The following is a 16,618-nucleotide window of genomic DNA, read 5'->3' on the forward strand; positions in this document are numbered from 1 at the left end:
TATCCTATTTATTTGACCTGTCATGGCTATATATCCTCATTATCCTTCGATTTTGCCAATGTGCTCATGTTCTATCTATCCGGGAAGATTCGAGGTGCTCGGGTTGCACAGAAATGATTGAGGAGTGTATTATTGACAATGCCGAGTGTCATCCTCTTCTCTACCTGTGGAAGATTGTTTCATGCTTTGATAAAGTACTCGGCCATCTGGTAGGCTCGAACTTGGCTCCTCTACCCGCGGAAACGAAGCTACGTATCTCGTGCTGTTTCTTTTATAACCATTGTGATTGAATGCAAACTTGAGCTCCTTTCTGATGCATATATCTCTATATTTGGGAGGTATGAAATTTGTAATTGCTATTCACAACCTTTCTCATATAATGTCGATTTAATTCACAATAAGAGGGTTTGTCTGGCTTGTTGAGGAAAGAGTTCATCCAAGAAAGATTTAATTGGCTAAAAATTTCATTTAAAGATTAAGATGGCTAAAAAAAAACTTTCTCATGATTCTTGATTTGCTAGACTGAGTTAGTCGGGCGACTATCAGCTCCTCTCCTTGGTTGTTGAAGTACAGAGATTTTTTGTTGGTAGGGCCCAATGCTTCGCCTTAATATATGGGACTCCTCGGTCACAAAAAGTCCACCGTGCCAACATTTTCTTTGTGTGCGTTTATAGGTGCATATAAGGTCAATCGCTGGGAGCATCGGTCATTCGCTCATCACGGTCATTTCTTATACCTACCTCAATTTTCGGTTTTCTATGTCGGATGGTATTCACCCTAATCTTATGCCTTAATTTTTGTGTAGGTCTCATGTTTACTTGCAGTACTAATGCGGTGCGAATGATGACCCTACTTTTGAGTGTGTGGATTGGTCTTCAAATTTGCGCGAAATAATGATGAAAAAATCCTACGACGGTTCACTGGTACTTTAATCTGCGAGATAATTGCTAGTTCACATATAAACCCTAGTATCACGTGGATAGTTGCGAATTTCCATTACTAAATTTCGCATGGCCTTCCAATAGGGTTGTTCACCATATTTTTTTTATTTAAGAAATCGAAAGATCGTGCTTCAGAAGGAGCAATGACAATAATATTATGCTATTTTCTTAATTGTACATGTTTAGAGAAGGCTTTAAACAGTGTCAAATTTTACGTTACGCCAAAAAGCCCTACTTCCATCTTGAATTGATGTGTGACGTCACAAGCCTGTAGATGCCCTACTGCAGTGTTGTTTAAGTGGCTCAGCAGGGTTATTCCACTTTTTTTCAAGATCTCCAGCGTCTGCCGCCAGATCAGTGTTTAAAGAAAATCCAAATTTATCCTTTAATAAGAGTAATAATAAGCAAAATTACCCTTACTTGTACATATTTATTGCTCATCATATCATAAATAGCACTACAACGTACACATTTCACGAGTTGTCTTTTTGATACGAATTATTCGAATATATTCCGAATCAACTGATTCAATGAAAAACTTGACTCACAATAAATATAAAACACTAATAAAACATGATAATCGGTTTTCCAATCACTATGCACACGCTAAAAGAATTTGCACTCCTTGAAGTTCGAAAGATTCTCCACACCTCACTTCTCACTCATCACTAACGACTTAGAATCAGTTTACGTTATTTCACATTGACATTTCGAGGACAATGAAATGAATAGGCTGAAACAAATAGCTAAACCGGTTATTGTAACATCAAAAAACTTCGAATTTCACTATTACTCTTACCCGTACTCTTACCGTAACCAAAATATGACCAAAACAAAAACAAACAACAGCGCAACGAAATTCGTGAAATGTAAACACTCGTGAATGCTCAAAATGAATAGGTAATAAAATCAAACGGAACTTAGATGCGAACAAACGATTGAAAATTAATATGCGTTCGATGTATCCCTAAAGCACAACTAGCTCAAATATGAAAAATATCCCCTAGGCAATAGTTAGATACCTTAGATCGAAATGTATAGGGTTGATTGAACTAGCATGAAAGAAATAAATAATTTCGTCGAAGCAGTTACATTCACAACTCACTTCACTCTTTACTTCATCGTCTATATGCAATCATTCACTTAGGGGTACATTAAGGGCACAAATTGTGTTCACTTGCACTAGAAGCACAATGAAAGTTCACTGCACGTAGTTTCCTAGCAAATGCAGCAATACAAAACTTTCAATTCCTGTCAACGCTACATACATTGCCTGTCTAACTTGAAGAATGGATTTCATGTCGCCTTGATCCATCCGGAAGCTTCATGCACAGCATAGGCCATTTCAAAATAAGGAATAACCTTGGCAAATGTCCAGTCGGCATGCAGAGTACTCAGCTTGGCATCGAGCGATCCAGGGTACAGGCCAGCCGTACAGGCTTGTGTCGTCATCACCTCTATTTCAAGATGGCCGACCGTTTTTGGCGGCGTTTAAAATTGTTCGAATTTTGATTGCTAATAATTCCATCATTACTTTTTCAACGCATCTGTCATTCATCCCAATCAAAATGAAATTACATCAGAAGTGATATACATTCGTTTTTTTAGACCGTTTTGATAGGCTTGAACAACCCTATTGCGGAATAAGTTTAATATTTTTTTTAATATCCTCTTTCTGGCTCCTAAATGCTACATCATTCTTGCGTTTGTACTCAAGAATTTCTTGGAACATTCCCGCCTGGAAACAGGCAGATTGATGGAGTTAACTATTTGTTTACCTTTCGATAAGGCTAGACTCCCGAAGGCAATGCAGCCAATCTAAGATTTCTCCAGTAAACACGCTATGGCCGATAAGGCTTCTGGGTCGTCCTTCCCCGGCTGCAGCAGTTGAAGATGAGTAGTCTTGATGATTATTATGGAATCCCACCCCTTGTGAGTCACTCTATTTTCATGAAATTCACCCTTCGCGTTTTTTCGTTGGTCTTCGCTGGTATTGGTTTTGAAGGTCTTATGATTTGAATTTTCATATGTACGGGGAGAATACCGAAAACGGCAGTACATGGTGACCGATGTTTCGACTCACTAATCGAGAATCGTCCGCAAGGCTGGTTGTGAAGTCCTCAGGGCCTTGAGGGTCTTTCAGACAGCAATGCCGACTAACAAAATATATTGGGGGGCCCAAACCGGGGATCTTGCCCCGGGAAATTTTGTAAGGAGAGAGTTTTAAGTTTTTTAATCATTTTAGAAGAGTCATATGATCTGCATTAGAACCCTGTTATCTCGAATCTCGATATCTGGACACTCCGGGGAAAATCGACAAGCCTGACACATTTTTTCCTCATACCCATAATGAATTTATGAGGGGGCTCGGGCCCCCTCAAGCCCCATGGAGTCGGCGCCACTACTTTCAGAGGACGATTCTCGGTAAAAAGTGTCGAAACGTCGGCCTGCATGTACTTTCAAAACTTTCGGGAAAACCCAGAATGGCTGAGACGTTCTGGTATCACTCCCAGAAGTTAAGTCTGTTTGACATTGAACTTCCAGGAATGATAAGTTTTTTCTAATAAACTGTGGGGATGGCTCGACAAAGAGTTAACCTTGCCATTTAACTCCCTCGCACAGTAGCCCTTTACGGGTAAAAACCCTTGTTTACGTTGGAAGTATATCGGAATGTTAAAGATTGAAGAATGAAATTAGAATAAATGATATTGCGTACTTTTGTGATTAAATACTGTCAATTACGTATTATTTGGCGTATTTAGAAGATGCTGTGAATATTTCGCTTATTTTTAAAAAGCATTCGTTATCTAGAACAATGTGCCACTTACACCGCTCGGAAAGTTGTTAACAGGTCTCCATTGTACTTGTGCGAGTTACATTGTAACATAGTCTTCCTCTTTAAGTCCCAGTGATATTTTCTGCCATATTACCAACTGGTATACTTCAGGAGGATGCAGAAGAGGCGGGTGGTAAGCTAGGATATTTTAATATTTCTGGACGGATATTCCCGATCCCGAGAATCGACCAAGGAACTCATTTATAACTTACGTCAAATAGTCTTAACATGAGCCATTCATAGAAAATCCTTTATAAATACTCTAAAAGGAAGCTGACTCGATTGCCAAAAGATGTTATGGGTGCATTCAAATAATTTGAATTTTGCGAGTAAGTGGAATCTGATGGTTTTGTGGCTATGAAGTTAGAAGTTTTTCTGTGATTCTAATTCATTAGATACTGATTTCCATCCGTAAACATTTTTAAGTGACATTAAAAACTACTGGCATTATTAACTACCTTTGCCTGGCTGGCTTTTACTTTTTTATATCAACGCAGCCCAATATCCTAGAAAGCGTGGTTCTTCTTCTTTGCTTAGTCTGTTTGACCGTTTCATCGATGGAATCTTGTAATTGATTTTCAATCCACTTTCCATTGTCAGATCGGCTTTAAATCCTCGGTAAAGATCAGAAACGGATGGCAATGAATTCTCACACTATTCCTAGGCCTTCAGAGGCAATATTACCCACCAGCGTCATCAACTTCTCCATTTAGAGGAGCTTTGTCTGTAATACGATTAGAATCTTACTTATCCACGATTTTCGATCTAGAATGAATATGCCGAATGAATTTATTAAATCCACTAATTTAAGGTACTTTCGTGGATGTGGTGGTGCTGTTCCATCATCTAATGTTTATTAAAATTTAATTTCCCTCTGTCGGTAAACTATTTAATGAAACCAACGCGTCTGCCGAGCGACCAGAAGTTTACGGGTTCGAATCCAGGAATAATCGATTTTTTTTCTTATATTTTTTTAATGTTCTTAACAAGTTCACTTATTGTGACTTTCTCATTTATTCTTTCCTATTTTGCACGTAATATGAGGAAGGTTTTGATAGCCCTATCGGCCTCTCTTTTATATGATAAAATTATGAAAATAACCTTATTAAAGATTAAAAAATTAATTTTTAATTCGCATTTATATTCTTAAGTTAAGAGAAGAAAATTAAAAAAAAGATAAAGAAAGCTTTTTCAAAAATTAGTATAAATGCACTTAAAAGCAAAAAAATAACCTTTTCATCGGGTAATAAAACGTGGGTTCCAATTTTTTAAGCACCTATCAGGCTCTCCTACTCTCATTTCTAATAAACCTAATCTGCACCCACGACTTATCCTCGGAGGGATGAAAAGCTTATATTTTACTTGTAGTGCACTTTTAGATAATATTTTCTCAATTATTTCAAATTAAGATTGTTTATTAAGGACGTGTTTATTATTTTTTTGGTTTTGGTCCGGATTTCGGCGAATTCGCCATTGTGCCACGTCCTGGATGCTTCTAGTCAGAATGAGATGTGCCCTATTTTCCCAAGTATAACTCACAGATCAGCCTTCGGCTTGTATCCACGTGCCTCCTAATTTTCAAGTGTAATGCACACTCGTGCATTACGCGCGCGACAGCCTTGAGAACAGAAATTCATGTTCTGGGAACCGTTGAAATTAACATTGTTCTCTGCTCCTCATACTCGAGAATTCAGGGTATTTATTTCTAAGCAAGTGGAGAGCGGTAGCCAAGTGGCTGGAGCGCTTGGCTGCGGACGTAAGGGTCCCAGGTTCAAATCCCGGTTGAAGCCTTCGAACACCCCCACGTAAAATTTTCCAAGTGCGAGGTGGCTCAGGTAAAGGAACTGGCAACCTTACTTGAATGTGTGCAAATCGCACGCTTGTGGCTGGGTGTGGGATGAGTAGTACCCTCGCCTATCCAAACCAACCTCAGGGTTGCTTCATAGAGCGAGTGATTACTTAGCACTTGCTAAATGCGATGGTGGTTGGCGTAACATGGTGAAACTCTTTCATGATGCACAAAGGTTAAGAAAAGACTTAGCTGTTTCACAAAATAAAATATATTTGCGACCGGTATCGATACAGCGTATCATCATCGGTTTCGATTCAGCGTATCATCATACGCTGTATCGAAACCGGTCGCAAATATATTTTATTTTGTGAAACAGCTAAGTCTTTTCTTAACCTTTGTGCATTAGCACTTGCTGACCGTCGTCTAGCACTCGGCAAAAAGTTGAGCTTTTGCTCCTGCTCCGCTCACGAAGCTGGAGAAATACTTGTGCTCACTTTTATGCATCCGGGTTTTATGCGTTTCATAGTGTTTTTGTGGGCCAGGGTGGTTTTATTGCCCTGCTACGGTGGGAACCCCAATTCGTGAGGTCCGCCCCCGCTTCCGTGATCCATCCCCCCCGCAGTGAATTGTGTGTACCGGCCTCGTGGGTCATCGATCGGGACTCCGAGAAAAATCCCCCTCACATATGTTGGGCCTTCACGGTAGCGCCCTTATCCGAGCCACTGCACTTTCGCTGCCCCGCGCTCAACTTCGAATCGGCCGTGAAATTGTGGCAAGGGCGTGCGCCTCAGCGTTGCGAACGTAATTGATTCTCTCTCTCTCTACCGTTCTCATTTTTTTATAAATCATTATTTTATGTGATTGTCGCCGGCCTCGGTGGCGACGGGATTGTCCTTGCCTGCCAAACCAAAGGCCGTGGGTTCAAGTTCCGCCTGTATGGGTTTCCTTTATCCGGGGCATGGATGTACATGTACGTTTAATTTTTGGAAAATGCTATTATAGCGCTGTTTTCGCTGGGGTAGAGATAAAATAAATGCATCTTAACTGCATATAAATAATAATTTTTCCGGCCTGGGTGTCAACGGGGGTGAATCCTCGTCCTCCGTTCTAAGGTCGTGTTTAAGTCCCGCTCGAGTGGTTTCTCAGCTGCTCATGGCATTGGTGTTTGTGTCCGTCCTAAAATTTTCGTTGGCCCAGGTGACGGCGGGGTTAAGTCCTTCCTGCCAAATCAAAGGTCGCGGGTTCGAGTCCCGTCTGAGTGAGTTGTCCCTACCCAGGGCATGGTTGTTGGTGTACGTTTAATTGTTGAATTTCATAAACCGCGATGCAAAGACCTAATACCGCTGTATTCGGTGATGTGGTCATCAAAAAATAAAATAGTCGGTACGGTATTTGGAGGAAGAGACCGACATCTGATGTTGTTTGTGCCATAGGGAAGGTAGGGTGGAGTGAATCCCGGCGTCGGCATTAGTTTGCTCTTGAGAAAAGGCGCCAAGGAGAACAAGGCAACGTCCCACCAGACGTGCCCATAAGTCCTCGACGGGCAAAATTAAATAATTAAATTACTCCGTTATCCCCTAATTTTATCCCGCACTCACCGAATGATACCACTTCAATGTTTATTTAGTGTGGAGCAGTGGCGCGACGAGGGGGGGGGGGGGTTAAAACTCCCCCCAGAGCTCAGAGTAATTTTTAAGTTTAATCCATTTTACTAAACTGGATTGATATTACTAATAGAAAAAGTAGTGTAAGGATTAATAAAATATCCCTCAGAAAGCCGTTAAACTCGCCATTTTGAACCGTTTATCTTAAAATTCCGCAATTTAATAATCTCGCACCTATCGCGTATCCTGGTGGGTATTCCATACCACCACACACACCGGTATTAGTGCACCTAAACCCCCCCAGCCTTAATTCCTGGCTGCGCCCCTGGTGTGGAGCCCATCCCGAGTACGGAATGTGAAATGCATAATGTGAGGATAGTAGGGCCTGTGTCCTTTCCTGTAACTGACGGAGGACTTCGGTTGTGTCCGAAAGTTGTGTCCTAAGACTTCACTCGGGATTGGAGCCTGATGTCCATCCATCATTGTCTTCCCTATCGATTGAATAATTTTACAGAGAAGTCACATTTAGTATATCGCCAGAAATAATGTTAGGAGATCATTCGATTTGTTAAAGATTCGCCGTTCTCGCAAAATTACTTGGGTTGCTTCGGAATCATATGAAATATTGAATCTTTCTGGTTCATGAATTACCGACTCGAATTATTTCGGCTGGATTGTGGAGCCAAATTTTTCTTGCGCCCATTTTGTGACATTGTGGTGTTCCATATTTCTTCCCCTCGGTCGTCGTCTTTTTGATCTAATCATAGTTGCGCACCCGTGGTTCATTTGGACTAGTTGATTATCTGGGTCGTCGGTGACTCTCTGCTGCCGGGATTATACTTTTTCCCTGGTCTTCAGTCACACTCTCGACTTCCTAATCCTTTTAAAGGTTGTCGTCCAGGGGCAGGCCGTAACCCTTAATCTCCGCCCCACCATTGTGGTCGGAGCGATGTCCCGCCCAAACCCCTCCGCTCCCTCACGCCGAATAACTCTTGAATGGCTTCTCCCGTCCATGGAAATTACATATAGAGCCTCCTCGGTCGTTGATGGTTGAGAGTCGAGGAAGTTGATATCTCTAAGGTTTCATTTCCCGAAAGATTTCCGTGAGCCGCGTCTTAATGTGTATAAACTTACAAACACGGGCTGTCCACAGACCCCAGGGAAATTCGGAGATAATGAGTTTTCGGTACCGGGGAATGTTTGTGGATTGCTCGTGAATTTATATTTAAGTCCAAAAAACCTTAGTGCAAGCATGAGATTTTAGTCCTCAATCCTTTATTATAGGTATAATGTATCTTTTAGTTGAACTCTGCAGCTAATATGATAGACCAACCTTTGTTGCCATTTAAATAAGAGAAAAAATGACCAAATCACTGTCAAACTCTATTAACTCTTCAAAATTTCTGTCAGTAGACTGCATCTTTTAGTACCTGATGCCACTACTTGTATGTGATTTTGTTGTACTCGTTTACTACTCGTTTTATGTTATTACTGGGGATTGGCTAGTATAATAATGCCATACGTTGAAATTGGAAAACATCGCATGGGCGCATATAATAACAGCGATATTTAAAGCTTAGAATATTTTAAATTTAGACTCGCTAATTTGGAATTGTGAGAAGCAACTTGCTGCAGGGCTGCAGACTAGAGACTATTTTTTCCATACCTGGTGTTGGTATAACTGCCGAAATCGGTTTTGTCAAATTAAAATCAGTCGGTCGAAATTTTTTTGTTTGTGGCTAATTGTATATGTATGGCAGCTGATGCCGCTATGAGCCTTCATGTATATTTTTTGAGTGGATGGTGGGAATGATAATGTCAACAAGTCACTGGCCACAAGCCAACAAAAAGTACTCTGAAGTACGACTGAAAGATGGCGTGGGCGTGGGATTGGCGTGGGATCGAAGCAGTATACCAGGGAAGATGAAGAATTCTTGGAGCAGTTTTGGTGCTACAACGGAATAATTATACCACCCATAAATTTCAATCTGAACTAATTTCGCTTTCTTGCTTGTGATACTCTGAAATATTATTGTGATATGTATATTAAAGAAATATTATCAGTGGAGCCGTTGCGCTGCTACATAGCGGCGGCACAGAAGTACGTACTTATCCACTGGAAACAGTTCTATTCCTTTTTAGCCAGCCTAGTCCCTGATCCATTTATTCAGAATTATAGGGCCTGCACTATGATTTGCGCTGTAAAAGAGACGAATTAAAAAGATACTTATTAAAATGGTAATTTTGAGAGAATAGAGGATTACATGATCTATGCATTAATTTGGAAATTATTGTACACCCTGTGATTAAATATGCTGAAAGCTATGATTGGCGTGTCGAATTTTATGAAAGATATTTAAGGAATATATCAAGCGGGATATTTCTCATAAAAATGTGATGTCTTAATAAAGTCGAGGGTGTTTCTTATTGTAAAAACAGTCCGGATCTTCGAAGTTGGTGTATTTGTAGTTTTAACTGCGTTAAAACAGTAATAAACGAATATATTGAGATTCTCTGGAGTTTCAAGACCCTCTGAGAAAATATTTGGGATACTTTGTGTTTGATGATGCGATAATAACGGTGCTCATTAATCCCTTTCTCTTTGAATCGGATCTGACTCGGAAATAGCATCCTTAAGTTCTCGTGGAAGATAGTCATCATGGCGAAATATTCGGCTTTGTGTGAGTGGTATCGTTCGATGGCTCCTTCATTTTTTTCCCGCGCCGCATCCTGAATTCATAGCGGCGGCGACGGCGTCTCTTGGGTCGAGCCCACCGTCCCAGAACCAATATATTGTCTCTTTTACGTCTCCCTTTTACGGGAGACCCCCTCACAAACATACGGGCGTATACACACCCTACGGCCGAGGGACCCGTGGAAGCAGCTCCCGATGTCTCTCCACGGGGGCGCCTCGCAAGGGTCGATATTTCCTTCACGAGAAAGAGGCGCCGGCCAGCCGCAGCGCCATCTCCTCCGGCCGCCTCCTCGGTCCTCCCGCCTGACACCGTCGGGCACCGTACATACGCGCCTCTGTTCGTCTCTCTCTTAACCGGTGAGGTATCATCACACCTACTAGACCCTTTTTCCAGTGTGGTAACCCAGGTAATTGCTTAAAGTGGAAAAACCCAGTCATTGCTTTAAGGCACCGAAAAGTTTACGCATGTAATTAAAAAGGGAAAGTTTCGTTATTTATTTGAAAATTGAACTTCGTACCTGATTTTCAGTGTTCCATTAATATGCAGCCGGTTTCGTCTAGCCATGGACATCATAGGGCCATGAAATTTCACGAAGTTGAAGTTGCGTTATCGTAAAGAAATGAAAGAAAGGAAACGGAGCACATATATGTACTGTCATTTACAGATCGAAAATTCCTTCGAAATACCGGAAAGTGTTCTGCAAGTTTATATGTATGTGGAATGAAAGTTCCGTTATCTTCAAGAATAAGAGAAAAGTAAATGAAAGATTTATACCTAATTTCTAAATCATCAGATCCTACTACAGGGTTTTTTTTTTTTAAGTGGGGCATCTGTAAACGTGTGGGAATTTTCAACTACAATGGAATAATGCAGTGTGCTTCGAATACTCGTGAACACCTGCTTTTTTACTGAGCCTTCTTAGAATAGGCTTACTGTCTTTGGGGGGTTGAGACTGGACCCCCGTGATGTTCACCTTTTTCTCCGCCGCTGATCCCAAGTATGCCTTACTTTCTAAACATTGCCCCGCGTCTTTGAGGATCTTTTAGGAAATGAATAATGCTAATGCATTCAGAATTTTCATACATTTCAGCGGTCATACTGTTTAATTAGATAGCACAGTTCTCCTGCTTCTTAAAATGGCGCCAATTTCAGTTTACTGTCTATTGTAATAGTGTGAAAAATTACGGGAGACTGTATTTTAACGTCACGTCACGTCGCCTCCCTCTCGACGATGAAAAATCGACGGCCTTGACCTTTACGCAGGTAAGTTGATAACGTCACTGACTCGTATCGAGCGAGTCACTTTCTCTCATGCAAAGAAAGGTTTTTCTTGCACGAGTGGATTGACCAGCTCTCAAGAGACATGAACAGATGAAAAGTAGGTGGCCACTTTCACAGATTCTCATGCGAGAATATATACGAGGGGTTAATTAATTGTTTCAGGCGTGACTTTATGGAATCTACTTAACGTGATGAAAAATAAAGAAAACTTTGTAATTCCGACATACGACAGAATGAATGAATAGACACGATTTTTTTCGTCGTTGCTTATCTTTACCTTCCATTCACCGAATTCTTTTAATGATCCCATTTGTCTAATGCTCTACAGTTTTCAAAGAGTATATGATTCTAGACGGATATAAATTTATTCAGTCCGATGTCATTTCCTCATCGTCACCAAGATTGGGGTCATTCCTCTCCTGAGGCATTCACGATGTCGCTCATTAAAATGTCTCATCTTTTTGCTCTGTCTCCTCTTCAAGTGATACCACTCACTTTGGCATTATTTACTCGAGTGGTTATGTGTATCCCGATGGTCAAATAAGCGCCTTGAGGTCCTGTGGTGCTGAGAGGGGCAGAGACTTCCTTGGGGTCAGGCTGTGCTGCTTCGATTTTTTTCTCGGTTGAATAGCGTGTATGATGCAATGATACGTGTTAAGCACGAGCTTTTCAGGCTCGCGAATTTAGAATGAATGTTAGCTCCCTGCGCCTGTCTTTATATTCACATTTCCCTCGAGAATCGTGTGCCTGCAAGATATGGCGAAATGTAAATTCGGCCACATATATATAGAAGAGGTAAATACTTGAAAGTGTAGGTTTAAGTTACATTGGAAATACTATGTGGACTCTTCGTACGAGAACATGTTTTTTATAGCGTAGTTTCTATGCGATCGCAAATTATTCATTTTGGATCTTCTTTGATTTATTTTCCAGTGAGAATCGATTAGTTTGCGTACTTCAGGTGATTCTCTATGAATCCTCGCCCTACGGTTAAATTGTAGTTTTTTTTTCATGGGTCTTATTTTGCAGAAATCTGGGTGAGATTTTGAGTCCATCCTGGAATGCATTTTATATTTCTCTACAAAAATATTTAGTTAACTCAATACTTAAATTTATGAAATTCCAGTGTGAAAGACCAGACGGTTTAATGTTCGTAATGACAACATTACGAATTACAGCCAAAAGTGGTGTAGGCGTTAAGTTTTACACTTTGATTTATCTCAATTGTTCACGTATTAAGTCTATGGTATTATCAATTTAGTAATGCTATGATTTAGGTTAGTATTGTTGCTAGTAATGCTATGATTGTGTCTAATATTTCGAATGAATCCTGACTATCCACGCATCTAATGTGTGTACATTAATTCCATGCTAATCTCTAATTGTGATCTTGTTCCCACGCAAGTTATGGAAGAAATCGATGCTACTGACACTGTTGCTATTAATAATAGTGCATAGAAACTTAATTTTCATCATTCTGTGTAATATTTTAGTTTAGGATCGACAGTTGGAATTTTAATTTTACTTGTCACATGTCTGTGGTCATTTCATTAGCAGGCCCAACGGCGTTTTTATAAAAGGATCAGATAATGGATGGACATTAAATTGCTATAAATGCCATGATAAAAGATTTTATCATCACTTGAGCGAACTCATGAATATCGATGTCTTGGTGGTGGCATTTCATTAACATCCCTGCACACGTGACAGTTCCTTCCGCCTCCGTAGATAAACTCCCTCTTTCGGGCTCGCCCAGTACCTTCCACGTCACTTCAGCACATCTTAACGCGAGTGTTTTTTCACCGAATATGAGCTGCGTATCTCCCTCTTGGTATTTGCTGAGTCTCATTGACGCGTATGCTTTTCTGAATGAGCAGAAACCGACCTCCGGAATGCATCATAACCGTGGAATAATGGCATTCTCAGCGCGTCCTACTCGGTGGGGGCCCTTATCTTCCAGTCTCGTCAACACGGCAACTATCGTTGTCTCCTTTAAATTGCCATCAGGCAACATATCGAATATGTTCAGATATTTTTCAGTAGCTGGTTTGGTGCATGGAATAAGTGATGTGCTTGTTGGCGAAGTCGTTCCTGAACAGTAACAAGCATTGAGTAAAATTTCCTAAAGGAGGCATTTAAAAGTTTGAGCACGCTTCAAGCCGATGTGGGTGACGCAACACTATAATCCGTGTCTCTTGCCGGTCGCAGTGTCGCCGACTTTAATGCTGTGCCGAGAAGCAGGTCTTATGGAAATGAAAAAAAGAATTCGATTCATTCCGAATTCCTTTCGATTGTCACCGCTCCACGCGATTATTTAGGTAACCGAATACCTCTACAAGGTGACCATAATCGTTGTGTAAATAAATCCATGTTGATAATTAACTTGTTGCAGGTGTTGTGTTTATGATAGATGAAGAAATTTGACATCGCTCACTTTATTAAAAATCAAACTTTGTTTTACGTATATGTATTTTTTCGTACAATTCCTTGGAATAAATTCTTGGCTGTGTTTATATTTTTGATTAAGTATGAGTTTTGAATAGTATCCATTGATTTTTTGCAATTTTCATAAGGATTTGCCTCCAAAATTAATGTAACTATAATTAATATGTACTGTATATCGTCATGTAATCTACACATACGGATGAATGAATCTGGGACTTGTATAAATTTTCCATTGTATGTTTTAATGTTTTTCTTGAGCCGCCTTGGTCCACAATTCAATGGGAAACCAGTTCTTCGACAACGTTTAGCTGTATTATTAATGCAATACCAGGGATTCAAATGACATTAAATAAATAAATAATTGATCGAATTTTCTGAAAAATTTATAATACAATTTTCTTATAACTGAATTGCCTGAATAAACTTAGGGAACCTAAGCTCTGGTGAAGAACCTGACCAGACCTTTGTGTGATATGGAGAAACGTTATTGAAGTGATGGTTTTCTTTTGAATGGTGGAACAACGCTCCCGAAAAAACGCACCATTGCATTAAAGTGGTCAAGATGTGGGTATCTATTATGCTACTATTATTTACTTTTGTTTTTACAGTTTGTTTCTCTTGTGAGAGTAATCAGTCGAAGTTTAGTATGTTTATGAGTTTCTTTATCATAGAGTATCTAAAGTGTACATGGTGAATTTTCTGTGCTGTTTTATTAATTACATAGTCTCTATGGGATTGACATAAATACTTCTTCGATTGTGCAATGAGTTCTTATATATTCCGCGGCTAAATCCATACCGATATACTCAATTTCACCAGGGTAATGACGCTGTCATATTTTCTAAACTAACCTTACAACTCAGCCCATTAACAGCCAGTGGTTGGAGACTCGGAGTGATAAGTATGATGATTTTTACCTCCTATTAACACTAGCTGTGTATGTAGGCTTCATTTTTTCCGCTTCTCCACGTGAAGAATCGAAAATGATTGTAAAATTATTCCGAACAATTCTGCTAGCTTACTGTTCCATGATTCCAACAATCGACCGAATATTCTTCTCAATACTTCACTGTGTCTACTTGCACTAAAATCTGGGGAGCATCAAAAATTTAAGTGATGTCGATAAAAAAAATCTTGAAAAGCCGGAGATTTTATGGAAAAGATTTAAATTCGGTAGGGATGTCTCATCAGAAAATTTCATTTTTCATAACGTTCGTCATTGCTGTCTGTGTTGCCATTGTCAAAAATTTAGATAGTATATCTTACCATAAGTTCTCCGAATTCAGTTATGAAGTGGTGATTGATCTTTTTGTCCCGGAAAGCCAATATGATACGTTTAAAATTCTGGGTAACGTTGGAAATTTCTCTATCACGTGTTTGTTGAGCATATGGTCCATGAAGTGGCTCAGCCTTCTCCCCGAGTAAGCTTCCATTTAATCTTCCATTGAACTCTTTCGAACCTTCTTCCATTGAATAATGATTAATCGGCTCGAATAATCGATGGGGATTATGTGATTATTCCGCACGACTCGAAATTTCTCCAGGAGTACCGTACCTACAGAACGTCTCTAACGATTTCGAAAAAAAAACTTTTGGAGTTCAATTACCTTTCCTTGAAACTACTGTTGGCGTGCTGTTTGGAGGAGACGGCAGACAGCTTAAGGTGTACGAGGAATGAGGGAGGGTTTGGGAAGGTAGGGTCGTGAGAAACACGTCGTCGACATTAACCTGCTCTTAAAGAAAGGCACCACAACTCAATATCCAAACCGACGGACGGCATGTTGTACTAAAAGTGCCGTCGACAAAGCACTCAAGAAGGCATCGGGCAGTCTCAGAAAATTCTTCGCCACTATCGAGATTCAAACCCTGGCCCACGGGGAGTGAGGCCAGCGCCAAAGCCATCACAACAACCCTCCGACACTATTGTTCCTTTTAGGCAAAAGTGCGCCTGAGACAACCCAAAGAAGTAGAAATATCAACATCATTTAAGCTTTATAATTCGTGGTTACTCGTCGAAAAATGCTGAAATTCTTTTTCTTAATAGTTCGGAATCATACAAGGGTTTCCCTTCCCCAATGATACACTCACCTTTCCCCTATGAATTCATGTTGGTGCTTCAATTTTCCTCGCGCGTTAAAGGCTGGAGGTTTATTCAGGATTTAGCAGCCATGAGGACGATTCACTCGGCGGCAGCAAAAAAAAGTCGCCAGAAATAGAACACTTGACCTGGTAGAGAATCCGAGATCTCGTCATCTTTTTTGAATGTCGCGATATGGATGCTTTCGTATTTTTTTTAAATCCATATATACGGCAGTTTTCTCTCATTTGTATAAAGATACCAACTATGTCGTCAGTGGTCGTTTTTTTCGAGGTTTAAGTCCCCGAGATTTCAATATTTAACGAGATCAGTACGTTGAAAAAAACTGTACAATATTTATCCTGTTGCTCGTAAAGATTTAATACATTATGGAGCATTGGAATATAACCTAAATAATGAGGATATTGAAAGCCAATGAAATGCGTAGATCTGTAAAATGATAAATGATGGATGTGGATCGTATGGTATGAGTTCTAATTTACCATTTTGTGCTCTTTTGAATTCATTATCCGTGGAATGGTCTTCAGTTATGGCTCTTAAAACATTATTTCACATTTTAGTTGCTGTAGCGTAGTGTTCACTGCAAGATTTGTGGCTTTACATCCTTAGAATCACGTATTTAATTGGTAAGGGTAGTTGTACGCGGGAAAATGAGATTATTGCTTCTTTATTTTAGTAAGATGGATGAATATTATCTGTTAACATTATTTATATTTTATCGCTCTCGCGATGCGCTTCTGCGGGCAATGAGTTTATCGTTGAAATAAATCCGGTCGCACTGGATGTGAGTACGTTTTTATTTTACCGAATGAGGTTTTCAATTTGGAACACACCATCATCAAGGACTTTGCTTATATTCTGTTGGAAGCACAATTGGTAAAAAAAACTGAATGTATTATCAAAATAGTCAGATTCCGTTAATTTT

Source organism: Ischnura elegans, chromosome 2 (genome assembly GCF_921293095.1).
Source record: "Ischnura elegans chromosome 2, ioIscEleg1.1, whole genome shotgun sequence".
Classification (NCBI taxonomy): Eukaryota; Metazoa; Arthropoda; class Insecta; order Odonata; family Coenagrionidae; genus Ischnura; species Ischnura elegans.